Source organism: Oenanthe melanoleuca, chromosome 9 (genome assembly GCF_029582105.1).
Source record: "Oenanthe melanoleuca isolate GR-GAL-2019-014 chromosome 9, OMel1.0, whole genome shotgun sequence".
Classification (NCBI taxonomy): domain Eukaryota; kingdom Metazoa; phylum Chordata; class Aves; order Passeriformes; family Muscicapidae; genus Oenanthe; species Oenanthe melanoleuca.
In genome coordinates this window covers 16,916,707-16,933,623 of record NC_079343.1, presented here as the reverse complement: position 1 = coordinate 16,933,623, position 16,917 = coordinate 16,916,707, and the positions used below count along the sequence as shown (strand labels likewise).

Genomic DNA, 16,917 nt, shown 5'->3' with positions numbered 1-16,917 from the left:
ATAGTAGATAACCCTCAGAGTGTATTATAAAGAGCATAAACTGGCAGGATTGAGCCAGAATATGATACTACTGATTTCAAAATTACACAGATGGACTAAAATGGCTAAAGAAAAGGTTGGGATGCTTATCCAAGTGAAAATGTCAAAAATTGGGGTGTTTCAGAATGCAGGGCTCCTTTCAGCATCAGTAAAGAAGTTGAACTGTGCCACAAAAGCCTGGAGCCAGATCTGCACACTGTGGAGATCCTGCAGGCTTATCTCCAAGGGATGCTAATCAGAAGCAGCTTCTGCAGCTCTGAGTGTAACAAAAAAGCTGCTACTATTTTATCAAAAGTTTATGGTTATTATGTCACCCCTAATTACAACCCCCAGAAGCTGAGCGTGAATCACTCTCAACCTTAAATCCCAAACATGTGGACTGAATTTTCTTTCCTCTCTTTGCTTTCTAGCAAGGATGCTCAGTCACATTGAGCAGGAGAGGAAAACAAACCCTGAAGGCCAAAGAAATCTCCTTTCCCTCTCCCATGAAAGGTGATTGCTTTGTACAGTAACTGAGCCCTCCAACCCTCTGCAGATCAGGGCTGAGGATTCAAACTGCTCCAGGCACAGGAACTGACTCCAAGACTTAAGGCAGGTGGGTATGCCTAGCTAATAAATAATAATTTAATTACTTCATTAAACTTCTCAATGAAGTGTCCTACTCAGGGAATTTTTCACATTAGTGTCCCAATTATGTATCTTGTTCACACAGAGAAGGGTTCTGGGTACCAGAGACAGAAGCCTTGGGTTATTACAGGCATGGACATTCATGAGGTCAATATGGAGATTTATGTGACATTTATGTCACCAAGTGTTTATACAGATAAGCTGGAGGTGGAAGAAGTCTTCAAAGACTTTGGGGAGAGGGAGAAAGGGAATGGGATACAAATAACAAAAAATGCCCCATGAAAATAAAGCTAATATTAAAGGCAGAAAGCAATAAATATCCACAAGTGATGTCTATAGCAGCATCAGAGAACACTGCAAGTTGAAAGGGGACCTCAGGAGTGGTTATCAAGAATTACAGTATTTACACTATTCCAAATACTTAGTTTCCCACTTCAAGAGCCATAAAAAAAAAAAAAAAATCCTCAGGCTTCTATGGATGGCTGACTTCCTTTCTGTAATAAACATGATTATTCACAGTCTCCTGAGCTAGACTAAGCTAAGGAGAACAAGACCTGTCCCAAATCCCTCCCTCAGCAGGGAAGCTGCTCTGACCTGCCAATTTCTCTCAAGTATCAAGCTCAGTATCTTCCTTCCAAGCCAACAAAGAGCAGAAAGCCTTCAGGAATAAATGGTAGAGAATGGAAGAAACCATCTGATATGCTGTATCTGATAACACAGAGCTGCTGAAGGCCTTTCCTCCTGGCTTTGTGCTGTTACTCAGCAGCCACCAGTTCTACACTGTGAATTAGCTCACTGGAGCATCTAGGGACAAGGAGCATGAGCACCTGCTGGACATCACAGATGCAGTGGTGGAAAAGTGGGCAAGAACAGCAGCAAGAAATGGGCAAGAACAGCAGCAAGAAATGGGCAAGAACAGCAGCAAGAAATGGGCAAGTCTTGATGTAAAACAGGTGATTCAGGTTAAAAAAAAAAACTACCTAGAACTGCTCAGGAAAGGTGGTGGGTGAGCATGATTCACCTACCTGGGACTAACAGTCCCTGAAAAACAGACAGTTGATTTGCATTTCAATCTTTGTCCCTTCCTCTGCCTCAGCTGACTGAGCTCTGAGGAGCTGACAGGAGGACAGAAAATCTCTGTGTGCCAGGGGCAGGCAGCAGGAGCTGCTTTCCCTCATTGCCATCGGGAACAGAAGCTCAGGCACGTCAAGGAAGAGCCCAGCTAACACTTCAGGTCATTGTCCCATTTTAACTTTTCCTCTCAACATCTGTTCCCCACATCTGTCATGGCAAAACTCTTCCTCCTAGGAGGAAGCTGGGGGTGGGGAGGAATTCCTTGTGAATGCTCAATGGGGTCCTCTGAGGGACAGTACAAAAATCTGAGTTACCCTGCTAATCTCACAGTCTGAGAGATCTACAGCACTCCCAAGCTGCAGCATTAGATTCTAATTCCCAGGCCATGGGTTCTTTGGATCCAATGTTTCAGACTAATCTTTCATTGCAGAAAAGTCAGCTGAAAGACCTGGACCTCATCAAGCCCTCTCTTTTTTCAGTGTTTTGAATCATAAACAAAACTCTATAGATACAAGCAGGAGTAAATGCCCCTAAAATCTAAACACTTTCTCAGCAGCTGTTTGGTGCTAACAGGGTTTCAGTGTCAAGTCTTGCTGAACTAAAAGCCTTTTATTCTATGCTTCTGTTAGGCCATGTCTATGTTCCTTTCTGCACGTACAGCACAAAGATAATTTTCAGACATTTCCAACCATACTTTTAAACACCAAGCACAACTTCAAAAAAACAGGGGAAAAATGTCAGTTCAAGGTAAGTTTGAAGTTTCCATCAATAGTTTACATGTTTGCATGAACAGCAGCTGTGTATGTAAATGGTTTGAAATAGCTAAAAGCTCTAAACTAATTAAGATTTTCCCATTGCAAATACACATTTTGGGTTTGTTCTGCATTCTTTCCTTCGAAGAGAGGAAAAGGTCCAGCTCAAGACTTAGCTTCTGGCCACAGAAAGTATTTACTGTTTCAACAGCCTTTCCATTCCAAGGGAATGACATCAGCACTAGCACTTTGCAAACTCTGAGTCTGATTCTCAGGCAGAACTGCATGCTCACAGATATGCCAGTCATAACATGACATGCTTTCTCAGAATTTGTTCCAGATTTATCGGGGCTGTGACCGGCTTTAATGCTGGGAAAGATCTTTCATCAGTCACGTACAGCACAACCTACAGCCCCCAGAAAATCATCTTCAAAACACAGCCCAGCTCCTTTGTGAGCTGCCTGCCCGTGTCAAAGCTTAAGACACCAAGAAGAACACATACAGACTTTCAGGGAATTGCAGAAATCTGTTAATAAGCTCCTTGTACAAGAACAAACCTAAAGCAGCAGCTGAGTCACAGGACCAGAGGGGACTGACACAGTCACTGAGTCCACCCTCCTACACTGAAACATGATCATCTACACCCAAACCATTTCTCCCAGATGGCTTCCTAGCCCATTTCTACAAAGCAAATGACAAATAAATGGCCTGCTGCCCCATGATCATGGTAACCAATCTTCTCAGCTAGGTGAAGGTAAACGAACCAACCTCATTTCTCCATAGATGTCTAAATTTAAGAGACCCCACCTGCTGCTGTCCTCAGCCACATTTTTAAATTGGTTTCCATCCTTGTGAAGATGTGGCACAGCTCTGCCCACCATGTGCCAGCTGAGGTCCTGGCAGCACCAAAACCCAAGGACTCATTTACAGAGCTTGCTTAGAAGTTTCCTCTTCTCCTTGTCTACAGAACAAATTGACCCTTGGGCTTTGTAATCTCCTATTCCTCCCAGAACTACCACCGAATTAAAAAAGCTAATTTAAACTAGCTGCAGTGCGGTACATGCCTCTTGCCTTGATCAAACTTTTTCTTTGAAGGCCATTACAGAGCTGTCATCCTGTCTTGTCCTCCTTCCCTGACCCATCAAGCACTCTCAACCCTATCAGAGCCTGATATGGACTATAATTTAATAATCCTCAATCCTTATTCCATCCTTCAAGCCCTTAATGAAAATATTGAATAAAATTAGACCTAGGATAAATTCCTGCCTAATCCAGTTTGATGCAGCTCTCCAGTCTGTCAGGGAGGCAGCCCAGGACAGGGCAGGGTCAGGGATAAACTGCCAGGCTGCTGCTGGCTGACAGATGTGACACTGGGAAGGGCAAATCCAGTGTCACACTGAGCACACAGGGCTTTAAAAAACTGTCCTCAGCACCACTTCCATGCTGGGCAGAACAGGGAGCCCTTCAGTATAAAAAAAGTGTGAAAAAAAATTTATATTCAAAATATTTATAAATATTTATATATAGTCAATCACACCACATGAACCTATAATACACCAAAGAAGGTTATCAATTAAGCCTGGACAAGATTTCTAAATGTTAAATATTTCAAATTTCTGTTAATTACACGAAAGCTAATAAAAACCACCAATGATAAAACACAACTATGGCTCCCCTGACAAAGGTAGAGAGATTGATGTTATCCAACTTTAGATACAATTGTTAAAACATGTTCTAATTCTTTTAAAATTGCCATGCATGAGTGTAGCACAACTTTTCCATTCCTAAGTGCCTTCCCACTGCTGCTATCAGATTTCTCCTGCTAGCTTGCCTTAATTAATGTCTAGGAGCTTATCCTTCCTTATTTATCCTTGAAGACCAAACAATATATAGATTGTAAAAAACTAAAAGAAAAAAAAATACAAAAAAAAAAAAACAAAAAAAAACAAAAAACCACCCCACAAAAAAACCCCCAATACAAAAACCCAATGTCAAATCACTGTCAAAATAACTGAAGGCAAATAGAACAAAACCCCTGTGTAAAATCCAGAAAGGCACATTTTTATTGTCTGGGACAAAATAAGGAAAGGATAACTGAAGAGCTTTGCCTCAACAGCACTGTGATTTAGGCATTAATTTAATGCCATGCTTCACAGTCCATATTTTACTTGCTAGTTTCACCTTGACTGCTTCAGTATCCTACTGTCCATGGGAGAGGATACTCCAAAATACCTGGAGTGCCAATCCACAGCTCATCCTTCTTTAACCAAAGGAACTTGCTATCACATGGATCAGGATCTGATGTGGAAATACTCAGATGTACATAATGAAGTCACCTAAAAAGTGTTTTAAAAATAAATGTAAGGGTATCCAATCCTCCTTCTTTCCCATTATTGTCTGGATCTGTGTTTTTCATTGTGGTGGAAGAAGGAAAATCAGATCAGCAGCAATCAGCAAGGGAAATAAAAGGCTGGATGCAAGGGACAAATGGAGGCTAAATGACATGTTGGGTTTGTTTTTCTCTGCTTCTTCACTGCTACTGCTGGAACACAGCAAAAACAACTCCTACTTTACTGGCTGGAGATCTGAGCAAATTCCTACTGTGAAGACACAGTTGGTCCATTAGAAGGCAGAAAAGGCTTTCTCAGTAAAATACAGCAACCCCCATCTCCATCACATACATCTGACATCTTGAGCCAGCACTTTGTACATCTCCCAAAGCAGATAACAGAGGCACTGCACTGTGGATGGCTGCAGCTGCCTGGGTTTGAAGGAACACCAAATCAAATAATGACATAACCCACACAAACAGAGGAAGCCCAAGCTGAATCTGCTGGAACAACAAACCACTTACACACAGGACCTCCTCTTGGAGTGCTCTCTTTTCACCATTTCGACCTGCTTCAGCTTATTTTCTGTGTCAAAGGATTTTTTCTTTTTATTTTCAGCAGCTTCCTTCTTGCTATCCTGTTACAGCAGCTCACAGGGTTTGTGGGGTTGGAAAGACAATAAAAGCTTTGAAGAGAAACCAAGCAGTGTCCAGCCCTCCATCTTTTGGTAAAGTATTTGACAAAGAGATTGAAAGTCCCTCCTAAAACTTTCCTGGAGCTCCTAACTCCCAGTTTCCAGGTAGAAGGTTGATGTTTTGTTCTCACTAGAACTTTGCCAACAAACACTAACCTTTTCCTAGGAACAGTGATGTTCTTCACACTCCTCAGAATTTTGTACAATATTTGGGATGCATGGAATTTCCTTACAATTAATTCCTTCCAGTTATTTCTGTGCTGCTTCATGCTTTGTCTCTCTCATTCTCCTCATTCCCTGTGACTGCCTGTCCAGCCTTTGCCACACCCAAGGGTTGTTCTCCAGGCTGAGGTGATTCAGGAGGGGATGTAACTTCTGCAGAGCTGCACCTTGCTGCCACCAGCACCCCAGGCGACATGGCCATAAAAACTCCACAGGCTTCCCCAACTCCAAGCAGGAGCAGGGGATGGACAGGAGCATGGCTGAGATAACCAGGCTGCTTAAAATGTGAAACTGGCTCAAAAGGATGTCTGACCAGCCATGAAATTACACCATCTGGTATTTACAGACAGATTTCCTCTCCAAAAGCAAAGGTTCCCTTCAGTCCTGGCACCTGTCACAGCCAGGCAAAGCAGGAGCCTGAGCATCATGAACACACATGGAAGGAGGGGCTCACAACTCCTCCTTGCACTGACAAAAAGCACAAGTTTGACAGCACCAAGGATTCATCTTCTCTTCCCAGCAGGGTCACTGACAGCTCCACTGCATCCCACCACAGGTGTGGCTTTGTCTCTGTCACCCTCCAGTGTCCCTGCTGGGACAGAGGGGAGTCCTGCACTCTCCAAGAACTCAGGTGGAAAGCACAATCCCTAAAGAACACAGAGTGACAAATCTCCAGTGTAACCAGTCTGGCCTTTAAAATCCTGTGTCTGCTGCCCCATGCCAGTGAGGAAATATTTTTCTGTGAAATACCATCCCTAGTGTAGGGGAACAATGGCACCAGTATTGAACACAAAATTAAACTTCTTCTTGACATTCAAAAATATGACCATAGGCAATTCTGGCCATAAAGCCTTTGCTAATCTGCCTATTACACAATAAGAGCATTTTCCTGATCAAACACCAAACTAGCAAAATAACCTGCAGAACTGCATATTTGCACAGAAAAATAATCCCACAGCACAGCCAAAACAGACTCCATAGGAGTTCCAAACTTGCTGGGGATTAAACAGAGCACCTCAGCCAAAATTAACAACTTCCTTGGCAGTGAACCTCACAAAGCCACCGAGTTTGCTACAACAATAGGAAGGCAGCAGAGCACTTCCCCAGAGAAGAGGCACAGCAGAACCCATCATGAGCTAAAAAGATTTTAAGAAAATAACTGGAGGCCAAATTTTGCCCTCAGTCATAACTTCTCAGCCTCACTCAAATCAAAGAAAAGCCTTCTTTAGATTTCATGGTGGGCAATGCAAAGCTTTGGGCTGCTGGGTTTTAGCAATAACCACTCTCAAGAACAGAGTCAGAGCAAAGCAAGCTATTCATCCTCTACAAGAAATTAAGCAGGGAAAACTTGCCCTGAAACAGGATGAAAGTATCATCTTTTCACTGTTCTTGATTTTTGTCTAAGCATTTACATTAAAGCAGAAATTGTATTTCTGTGCACTACTAACACATCTTTAGATGATGTTAGATTCCAAGAAAAAAGGTTTGGGCTTTTTTTATTTTATTTTGAATACAACCATTCCAAATCATGGTGCTAGAAAGGTAAAGATTTTTCATGGCAACCTAGTGAGGGGTTACAACATTCTTTGAATGAACCCTAACCTAAGCTCTTCTGTTACAGATGTAAATTACTGACCCATTTTTCCAGATGAAAAGTACGATACAATGAAATTGCAATGAGTGGTGGGGGAGATCACAGTAATCCCAGAAACTAAATAACATTTTTCTCTTTCCACTCAGCCCAGGCACCACAGCTCAGAGATGGGGGAAGGCAAAGAGCTTCCCCTCCCTTCTTTAGATCAACCCAAACACCTACAGATTGACAGCAGAACAGAAATAAGTTATCTTCCTCGTGACAGATGACAATCAACTGACTTAAGCAATCCCAGCCTAAATTGTTTTGCAGTCATGTCTGGAGGATGAACTATGACTATTTGAGCTAGAAGGATATTAAACAGAACATTTAATATAGACTGAGGGCTAAAATTTTAAAATGCAGAAGTCAAAAAAGCTGATGTAATCTTATCTGTGCCCTCTCATGCCTGAGATGGGAAGAATGAGCTCAAGAATGTTTAAAAAACCTGACCTATGTCTGTATCAACTTCCTACTAGAGCTGAAAGAAGTGCATGGGCAATTAGCAGTCTTGTATGGGACAAGGGCAAAATGTGATCTTGGATATTGGCACAACTAGTTCCACCACCAAGAACCCTTACAAATATTTAAAATATTTCACAGAAATATCCACCTGATTACTGCTTTCTGGGAAGGATTCAACAAAGCTACAGGAATTTCAGCTCATTCTGGATTTCATTGCAGAGATGAAATTCAGGCACAAGTCACATGAACTGCAGTAAATCAAAGCAGCTGCTTCTAAGCACGGCTCCTTAGAGGGGAAAAAAAATAACAAGAAAAAAAAAAAGGCAACACAAAACCCAAACTCAAGCTTTTGGACAAAATCTTTTATAATAAAACTGAAATGGCAGCTTCATTTTAGAATATTTCTGTTAACTGCAACACTCAAGGCATCACCCTGCATTAAAGATTCTTCCTCCCTTTAAAAGCAAATATACTGAAAGTCACAAAAACTTCAGAAATCAAATTCCACCCTTCCTCAGCAAAGGAAGGTTTGAAGCACAGCCTAAGAGAGTTCAGTAAACAAATCCCATTAACTTCAGGGGGACATGAAATTTCATTTCACCACCTTTGCAAATCCAGCTGGAAATACAGATGGACATTGTTCAGAACATCTGGCTACACAAGTAAGTGTTGTTCATTAAATCATTAGACTTAAATGCATTTTATTTTTTATAGTCTGGAGGGAGGAAATGTTCTACCTCTTCCCTATAAATACCCTCTCTCCCTTTTGGCTCAAAGTCCCAGATCTTGCCAAATAAGGGAAACACAGCTCCCTTCCCTTGTTGGTGGTCCATGTTATCTCCTCCTAACTAGTGAGGATATACTGCTTATCTTGCTCTGAAGTCTGAGATCTTGGTGTAACTCTTCTCCCTGTCTCTGGTATTTAATCAGTGAGCATTTAAGCAGGATGAAAATGTACTCTGTAGAATTTTTATTTTTTTTTTCTGTTGGGTGGGTACCCATAAATTATGTAAACTCCTAGGAAAAAGGTTCAGATTTCAGTCTTCTGGATTTGACTGTCAGTTGCAGCAGAAGCTGCAAATTCTTGAGATAATATGAAGATCCTCTGGGGGAAGAGGTTGTGCCTTACGTCATTTAGCACTGACTTCCTGATAAATGATGGAGCAGACAGCTTATCCAGCTCAGCCTGCCAAGGAGATCCTGCTGGCAAAATGAGGCAAGGGAGGGATAAAACAGATGAGAATAAAAATATGAGAACCTATAGAAACTGATCAGGACTGGGGAAAACAACTTTGAGGTAAAATACCAGCCACTGCCAAAAGGATTTATAAGCCCTAAGAAGGTCAAACACAAACCCTGGAGCCAAATTCCCCCACTCTTTTACTAGATATGCCCTACATGTTCCTAAGTGGACTTTGAGCTGTGTTTCCTGTAGTTAGCACACTTAGGAAGATTAAGGAGCTTCTAAAGAGATTTATTTTGTCACAACTGCTGTGATGAGACTGAAAAATGTAACCAGAACTGTGGTGACCCATTCTGCCCCATGGATGGATCAGAGCCACGAAGCCCAGATCACCTCATAACCACACTGGATCATTTGTATCCACACTGCCCTGGTGTTCTCTTTGCATTTTCAGGTACAAAAAGGCTGAACAAAGCCAAGTTTGAGGCATTTCCATGCACCTTGAAAAACAGGGGACATTGATGATAAGAGAACACTGTGAAATTAAATTAGGAGATGCATCCGCTTAGCTGATGAAAATAATCTCTTATCTGCAACTTCTGGTGACAAAATTATGAAGCTGGTTCTCTAGTCTTTCAAGATGAATGCATAAAAACAGAGTGTATCTCCTCTCTCCCTGTGTCAGCCTTTCCCAGCTTGTAGAACCCTGTGCTAACAAAGCAGTGTGGTGTGAAAAAGGTGGGACTGCCATGGCATTCAGGCCCCCCATAAACTCTGGGTTTGTTCTTGGAGTATGGACACAGCAAGAGAATATCTCCCTGTCTGTAACAGGTCACATGCAGACAAGATTTCACAGGCTTGCAAATTCCTGGAAATTATCTGCACACAAGCAACTTCTGGGAAAGAGTTGGTCAAGTTGCCTGAGAAGGAAGCAGCCACAGGCAGCTCAAAGCAAAGCACTGCTGAGTTTGGAACTGGGCAAAGCTATGGCAGAGGCAGGGAGTGCTCTGGGCATGGACTTGTGATATTTAGCTTTCACCCTTCTCCAGCAAAGCCCCCATGCTAGAAGTTAAGCTTCAAGACAGCAAAGGAAACAGATTTGTTTCTCCCCCTCAGCAGAGGGTATTTCAGTGATGCTGGATAAACATTTTAGCCATTCTTTCTGCTAAAGCAAAGTCACAAATTAAGCCTGATCTGGATAAATTCTTGCAGGCACACAGACTGACATGAACTTGGGAATGTACTCTACCTGAACCCTGCAATGTTTCTAATACAGCCATCAGTCTATATAAAGCTCACTTAAGTGGTTACTTTACGTGACTATTAAGCAAAATTATTATTTGGTGAGAATCTGTGTGGCCCAGCTAATGGAGTTCAAGCTGGTACACAAAGGTGTATCTGACACTCATAACCACTTTGTTTACTGCCTGAATGAGCAATTCACACCCTATTATTTTAGAGAAAATACCAAAGATAAAGGCTGCTGAAGAGGCAGGCATATTTCCAAATAGAAACAAACAAAAGCACAAGCTCAGTCATGATGTGGGAGATAAGGTCAAGGCATGAAAATATCACACTGAAATTCTGGGTGTCACAAATGAACATTTGCTTCTCAAGTTCAGACTATGCCCTAATTAATTCATCCTATTTCTTCTCATGCATTAAAACTTACAGGAAAACAGCACAGAGCACACAAAATCTATCTCTAATGAGATATAAGTCTGAAGAATCCAGACAAGTATCATTAATGGCTAAAACTATTAAAAAATGCAGTAGGAACAGTAACACCATTTAGATTCATGTATGATGCTGATCTATGCTCTCAAGATTCAACACTTCTCTGGTTACACTAAATATTATGCATCACGTTACATTATTTGATGTAATACTAAAATTCACTTAACCTGACAGATGTATTTTACTCTTGCATGTGTTTTTTTAAATGCTATTAATAAAATCACTGTGTCAGTTTTGACAGGTTGTTTTCAGGAGACAATCTTATTGAAACTCCTTATTTTATAGAAGCAAATACATTTAGAGACACCAAATAAATTGCATTTAATATAAGGGTATTTTGTATGGCAGCAGAAAAAACATTTATAACCAATTTTGTCTGTGGAACATTTCTACATTGGTATAATAAATGTCTATTAGCATATACCAAATGATCAGTTCCTGGCTAAAAACATAAAATTTACATGTATTGCCAGTGTTTCTCATCACTTGGCTAATACATGAACCAAAAGTGATGAAACTACTCTTTTAAGCTTTTACATCTATAGGATATACAGGCACAGATAAATGTATGACTCAAAAAGCAAAATGGATCCAGGACCAAAATAGAAAAGAATTGACAGGATCTAGAATGAGTAAGAAGAGGAACCTGGCCTGGTTCCTGTCTGCACTGAATCACAGCTCCTACAATTCACCTTTAATTCACAGCCTCTGGATTAAAACAACAACTCGAAGCTGTTAAACAAAAATAGAAAAAACCCACGTTTTTCCTAAGTATATTTAAATGTTGCATGGAAGATTCAGAGAGAACAGGATGGGGCTGTACCAAGAATGCCTCAGTTCTGGTTTTTCATACGTCACCACTCTGCATCACTTACCAGCAGCTTGCAGAGCTCACCCCACTCGGGGATACCTGAGAGTTCTTCTTCACCTCAGAACTTCTGCTTTGCCAAGTTAAGCACTTACTTTAATTTGAAATGTTTTCAAATTAAAACCACCCTGGTCAGGAAGGCTTGCCAAGCCCATTTTCTGTGTATTCCTAATGCATTCCCCTCAAAGAAATGAGCACACAGAGCTACCCATATCTCCTGAGAACCTCCAAGCAGCAGCAATTTGAAGCCACGGTTTCCACCTTTCAGAGTAGCTGGAGGCTGCTTCAGTGCACAAAATCTGATTTACAAAATAGGAAAGCAGCACCTCTGAGGCTTGTACACATATGACAATGGAAGTTTATGATCTGCCAATAGTCTACAACAACTCTTTGAACTATTATTTGATTCTAATGTTTTTTCCTGCCTTCTCCAGGTGTAAAAGCACATCAATGCCACCTGAGAAAGCAGCTGCTCGGAGCAGTGAAGTGCAGACCAAAGCCAGTGCTCCTCACTGGGAAATCAAATGTGCTTTCAAAACTGAGTTAGATGAGTTCACAGAAAACAGGTCAGTGTGTGGGCACCCAAAGGGCTGGGCAGGACTCGAGCCTCCCTGGTGCCTGGCAGGGCTGGATGCTGCTGGAGGAGCTGGAAGCAGTGAGTAAGACATATTCAGGCTTCTCAGCATCATCTTCATCACACTCCTGGGCTGGAAGGGCCCCTGATCTGCAGCCAGATCTCAGCTGAGGACAAAAACTTCTTTAGGAAGGTTTCCACAAAGGCACACACGACAGGGCTGGAGCCACTCCCTGCCCAGGCTGGCTCTGTTTGTTCTGGCTCCCAGCTCCCACCCAGCCCCTGCACAGGATGCACGCAACAATCCATCCCCCTTCCCACTTTACCCATTTCAAGTGCTTTAGTTTTGGCTGTCTTGAGCTCTTCAGGCTCCAATAAGGACTTGAAAAAAATAATCTTATTTGAAGAGAGGAAAAAAAAAAAAAGATGTTTCATAAGGAAATAGGCAAAAGCATTGTCAGAATGCTCAGAGCTGCTTATGTTCCCACAGTACTTGCAGCCACACACAGAACTTCTTGAACTACCAGATCACTGCATGACCAAGAAGGGAGCCACTGAGTGCATGAGAAGGAAGTGACTCAGACTGAAATTCATAAAGGACAGCATGAATGGGACAGGATTTCCGCTTACAGCTCTTTTTACATGGCAAGGCTCCTTTACAGAAAAAAAAACCCCAACCCACAAAAAACCCAACCCTGCTCCCTCCTCTCCCATTCAGTTTTTGAAACAGCTCTGTGGAAAAGCTGCAATATGGATTTTAAATCAGAATCCCAGTGTCATACCTCCAAGCCTTCTACCTGTACAAGACACCATCCATCATCCTACCAGAAACACTCAGAAGAATTGCTAATTTTACAGTCAATTATAAGGAATCAGTTTCCTTCTTTTTTTCCTTTTTTTTTTCTTTTTTTTTTTTTGCCTTGAAAAAGCCTGTTTCCTAAAAATCTTTATTTACAAGTGCACCACCCAACACAGCATGATGCTGTCAATGGAAAGGTCAGAACTGCACTCATAATCCCAATCTGAAACTGTAAATTTCCTCATAAAAAGAGGATGTTGCTGTTATAGAACCACCCTGGGATATGAGTGTGTTATAGAAGCACCAACTTATTTTTAAAGTACCATCATGCTGTACACAGCATGGGTCCACAACTGGAGAGGTGACTGAACAAAAGTACTCCAGAGTAATTTACTTAATTTCACTACTCATCACATTCAGAACTAATGCTCTATTTCTTCTACCAGTGGTGAAGCAAATTTTCTGGGGAATCCTTCCTTCTTTTAGTATTGCAGGGAAGCTGGAAGTTATTGATACATGGCAGAATTTTCCTTGAGCACTTACTCAAATATCATGGTCATATTACGTTAAATGAGAGTAGATTTAGATGGAAAAGTACATTTTTAAATTAAATACCACACGTACTGTGATTTTTCAGCAAGAAGGGTTGAGTTGCCCTTGCATTGTACACTGGACATTTTCTTCAATATTATCCACATGAATAGTTTGAGTTGCACCTTAAAGATCCTCTTGTTCCAGCCCCTACCTTGGGCAGGGACACCTTCCACTATCCCAGGCTGCTTCCAGCCCATCCAACCTGGCCTTGGACACTCCCAGGGATCCAGGGGCAGCCACAGCTTCTCTGGGCACCCTGTGCCTGGGCCTCCTCACCCTCACAGGGAAGAATTCCTTACCAATATCCCATCTTGGGAAGGAAGATATGCCCTCTTTCAGTTTAAAGCCATTTGCCCTGTCCTGTCACTCCATGCCCCTGTCAAAAGCCCCTCTCCAGCTCTCTAGAACCCTCTTCAGGGGCTCTAAGGTCTCCCCCTTGTCCAGGCTCAGCCCTCTCAGCCTGTGTTGATAGGGAAGGTGTTCCAGCCCACTTTTTGTTCCAGCAGCTCTGTAATAACCTCAGCCACAGCAGAGTGGGTGTGCTAAGGAAGGAATAACACATCCCTCAGAAAAATCACTACCAAGAAACAAGGAGCAGGGCAAGCATCACCCAAAGCACAGGGGCAGCAGATCCAAGAACAGAAACTCCCATCTTCCCATCACAAACACCCCTGTGTGGATCATCCTTGTCTGCTGATGAAAGACACTCCAGTTGCCTCTCTGAGCATGGCACTGCTTGCTGGGAGAGGTGTCCCTGGCGAGCTCCCACCCACACTTCCAGCACTGAGGCAGCTTCCAAACCTTCCTCCAGCCAACCCCTAGGGATCCCTAAGGACAGAATCACTGTCAGGCTGAGCACTGTGCACTGACACAGCCTGCTCTGCAGCAACCAGAGCTGAGCCTGCTCCAGCTGTGTCCGGGGCTCCTAAAGCCCCTCCCTTGCCAGCAGCTGGATCCTGGGATTGCTCCGTCATCCAAACACCCCAAAGAAGCAGGAGCACACACACCCCACAGCCAGATAGGAAATATCATTCTCCATAGCCTTCCAGGCTGTGAAGCATATCACAATCCCAATTAAAGAATTCATGCAAACAAAGCCCTCAGCTCCAGCTCTCCTTCACGTTGCTCCAAGTTTTACTGCAAATTCATACATTCCTTCTTCCCTCCTAAAGAGATTTTTGGTTAAGTGGTTTTCTAAATAAAGACTTCTCCACAAGTTTTATACATATATACACACATTTTTATATATTTATGCACCTAAAAATAGGTTTTCCAAGCTATTCTGCAATTTTGGAAGTAGCCACACAGCACTATCAAGTTTTTAGCTATTAGCAGGCTTGAACAGATATACATCCACAAAACCTGTAAGTTTAAACACGTTTGCTACTTGTTGCTTCTGACACATTGATTTTTTCTGGCTATTCTAAAAATTGCCATCTTAGCACCATAAATCAAATTAGCAACTGTGCCTAGACTGCTGTTAACTCTCACCCTAATTACCTGTATGGCCAGGTTAGTCAGGTATTCATCAATAAATCCCCGAATAATTAGAGAAGAAACAGAAAAGGCAAACATAAAGTGACAAATATTATTAGAAGCTTGTAAATATCAAATGGGAACTTGATTTTAGGGAGCTACTTGATGAGAGCCTTTAAGAAACCTCTGTGTCCTTTCTGCAGAAATTTGCATGTAAGTTTACATCTATGACTAGAATAATACATTGATGTCAAAAACCTCACATCTGAGCCCACAGTATCTTTTAATTTTCTTTTAATGTGAAATAAATTCTCCTATTCCTGCTTGGTCCCTGGACTTGCTGCAGAGCAGTTCACATGACTCCAGGGCTGCCACCGGGTGCAGATGCAGAACCTGATTTTAAAAGGCAGGAGGCTGGGACAAGGGATGCTTCTATGCACAACCTGCTGTCAGGGACTTGTCCCCAGCTGGGGCAGGACTCCATCCCTTGCTGTTCCCAGTCTGAAGGCATTCTCTGGCTGACAAGACTGGATGTGCTGTAACCTTGACTCCACTGATTTTCCTGGCATTTTAAAAGCACTCGTGCTCTTCGGCTGCAGCACAGCACACCAGTCCAGGGCAATGAATTAGACAAACACAAGGGCTGCAGGAAACCCTTAGACAAGATGCTTTTAAATTATTTCTAGATTATTGCAGAAGTGATCAGCCAGGCTCACTCAGTACCTACTGAACCAATATTGTAAGACTATACTTTTTTCTTTCCATAGGTCCTTCACACATGTGCTTCAAACACCTCATGTATTCCACCTCAAACAAACACCTGAACATAAATAAGAATACTCAAGTTCACATAAGCTGATTGGCAAGAAATAACTAGAAAGTCTAATGCAGTGATTCATTTTCTTGGATTACAGCATTCCAAATGCAGCTCCTTGCTAATTCTAAAGACCCTGAAGCACGTGTGCAAATCCTCATTCCTTACCATGCCAGCAGCATTCTCCCCCTCTTTGGCTATTGATACAGTTGATTTTAATAACTATTTCTTTCAGTTATGTCTCACACATAAAAGTACAGAGCCATATAAATATACACTACAGGTAGATAATGGAAAACCTATGCTTTATGCATAAATTAATTCAAGATATTTCAGTGTGAATGAATATCCTGGACATGCTGCTTTGATTACTGCATCAAAGTTTGTTCAGGCAGCTGCTGCTTTAGCAGTCAACTAAGAGAGAAGAAAGGCAGGTAGGTAAAAGGGATTATAACAAGTTACTAAACTAAATTTAGGTAGAACTGGATGTGTGCAGAATGGCTTGTGATAAATAAGAATTGATTACAGTAAAGTATTAGGTTGCTAATCTAAAGTTTTAAAATTTTAAATGGCAAGTCTCTGAAAATGCCAAAGAAAATTGTTTCAAAAGTAGCCAGATTTATGACTGCTATTTCCAATGACCATTAAGAAATTTCTTCTCAATTTTGTTTTCAACTAACTTTATTTTCACTGAATTTTCACATTAAAAAAACCCTTGGTTTTTCAGTCATCACCTCTAAATTTTCTAATAATTTCAACCTATGATATGCAAAATAGTGGTTCCTAGTAGTCAAACATGGGTTATAGCTTAATTGTCCATGAAGATTTTCATGGAGTGCCAAGATGCCTCTCCAAAAAGCAAAATAAAAACCAAGACCTTGCCCATAAAATGCACTTCTGCTTCCAACAGATAAAAAAAGAGAATGATGCTGCAGCTGCCAAGGGAGCAGTCACAAAAGATGGGGAGGCACTGGGCTCACCTTACAAAACAAACCCAGCCCAGCAAGCCCAGCACTTGGATTTAAGTTCACACCGC

General features: G+C 41.8%; 1 protein-coding gene across 1 annotated transcript in view; it reads right to left on the bottom strand.

Annotated features, from left to right (window-relative positions):
- The window catches only part of FNDC3B (fibronectin type III domain containing 3B), a 180,136-nt gene that overhangs the window by 64,002 nt on the left and 99,217 nt on the right, over window positions 1-16,917 (bottom strand). The window lies entirely within an intron of this gene.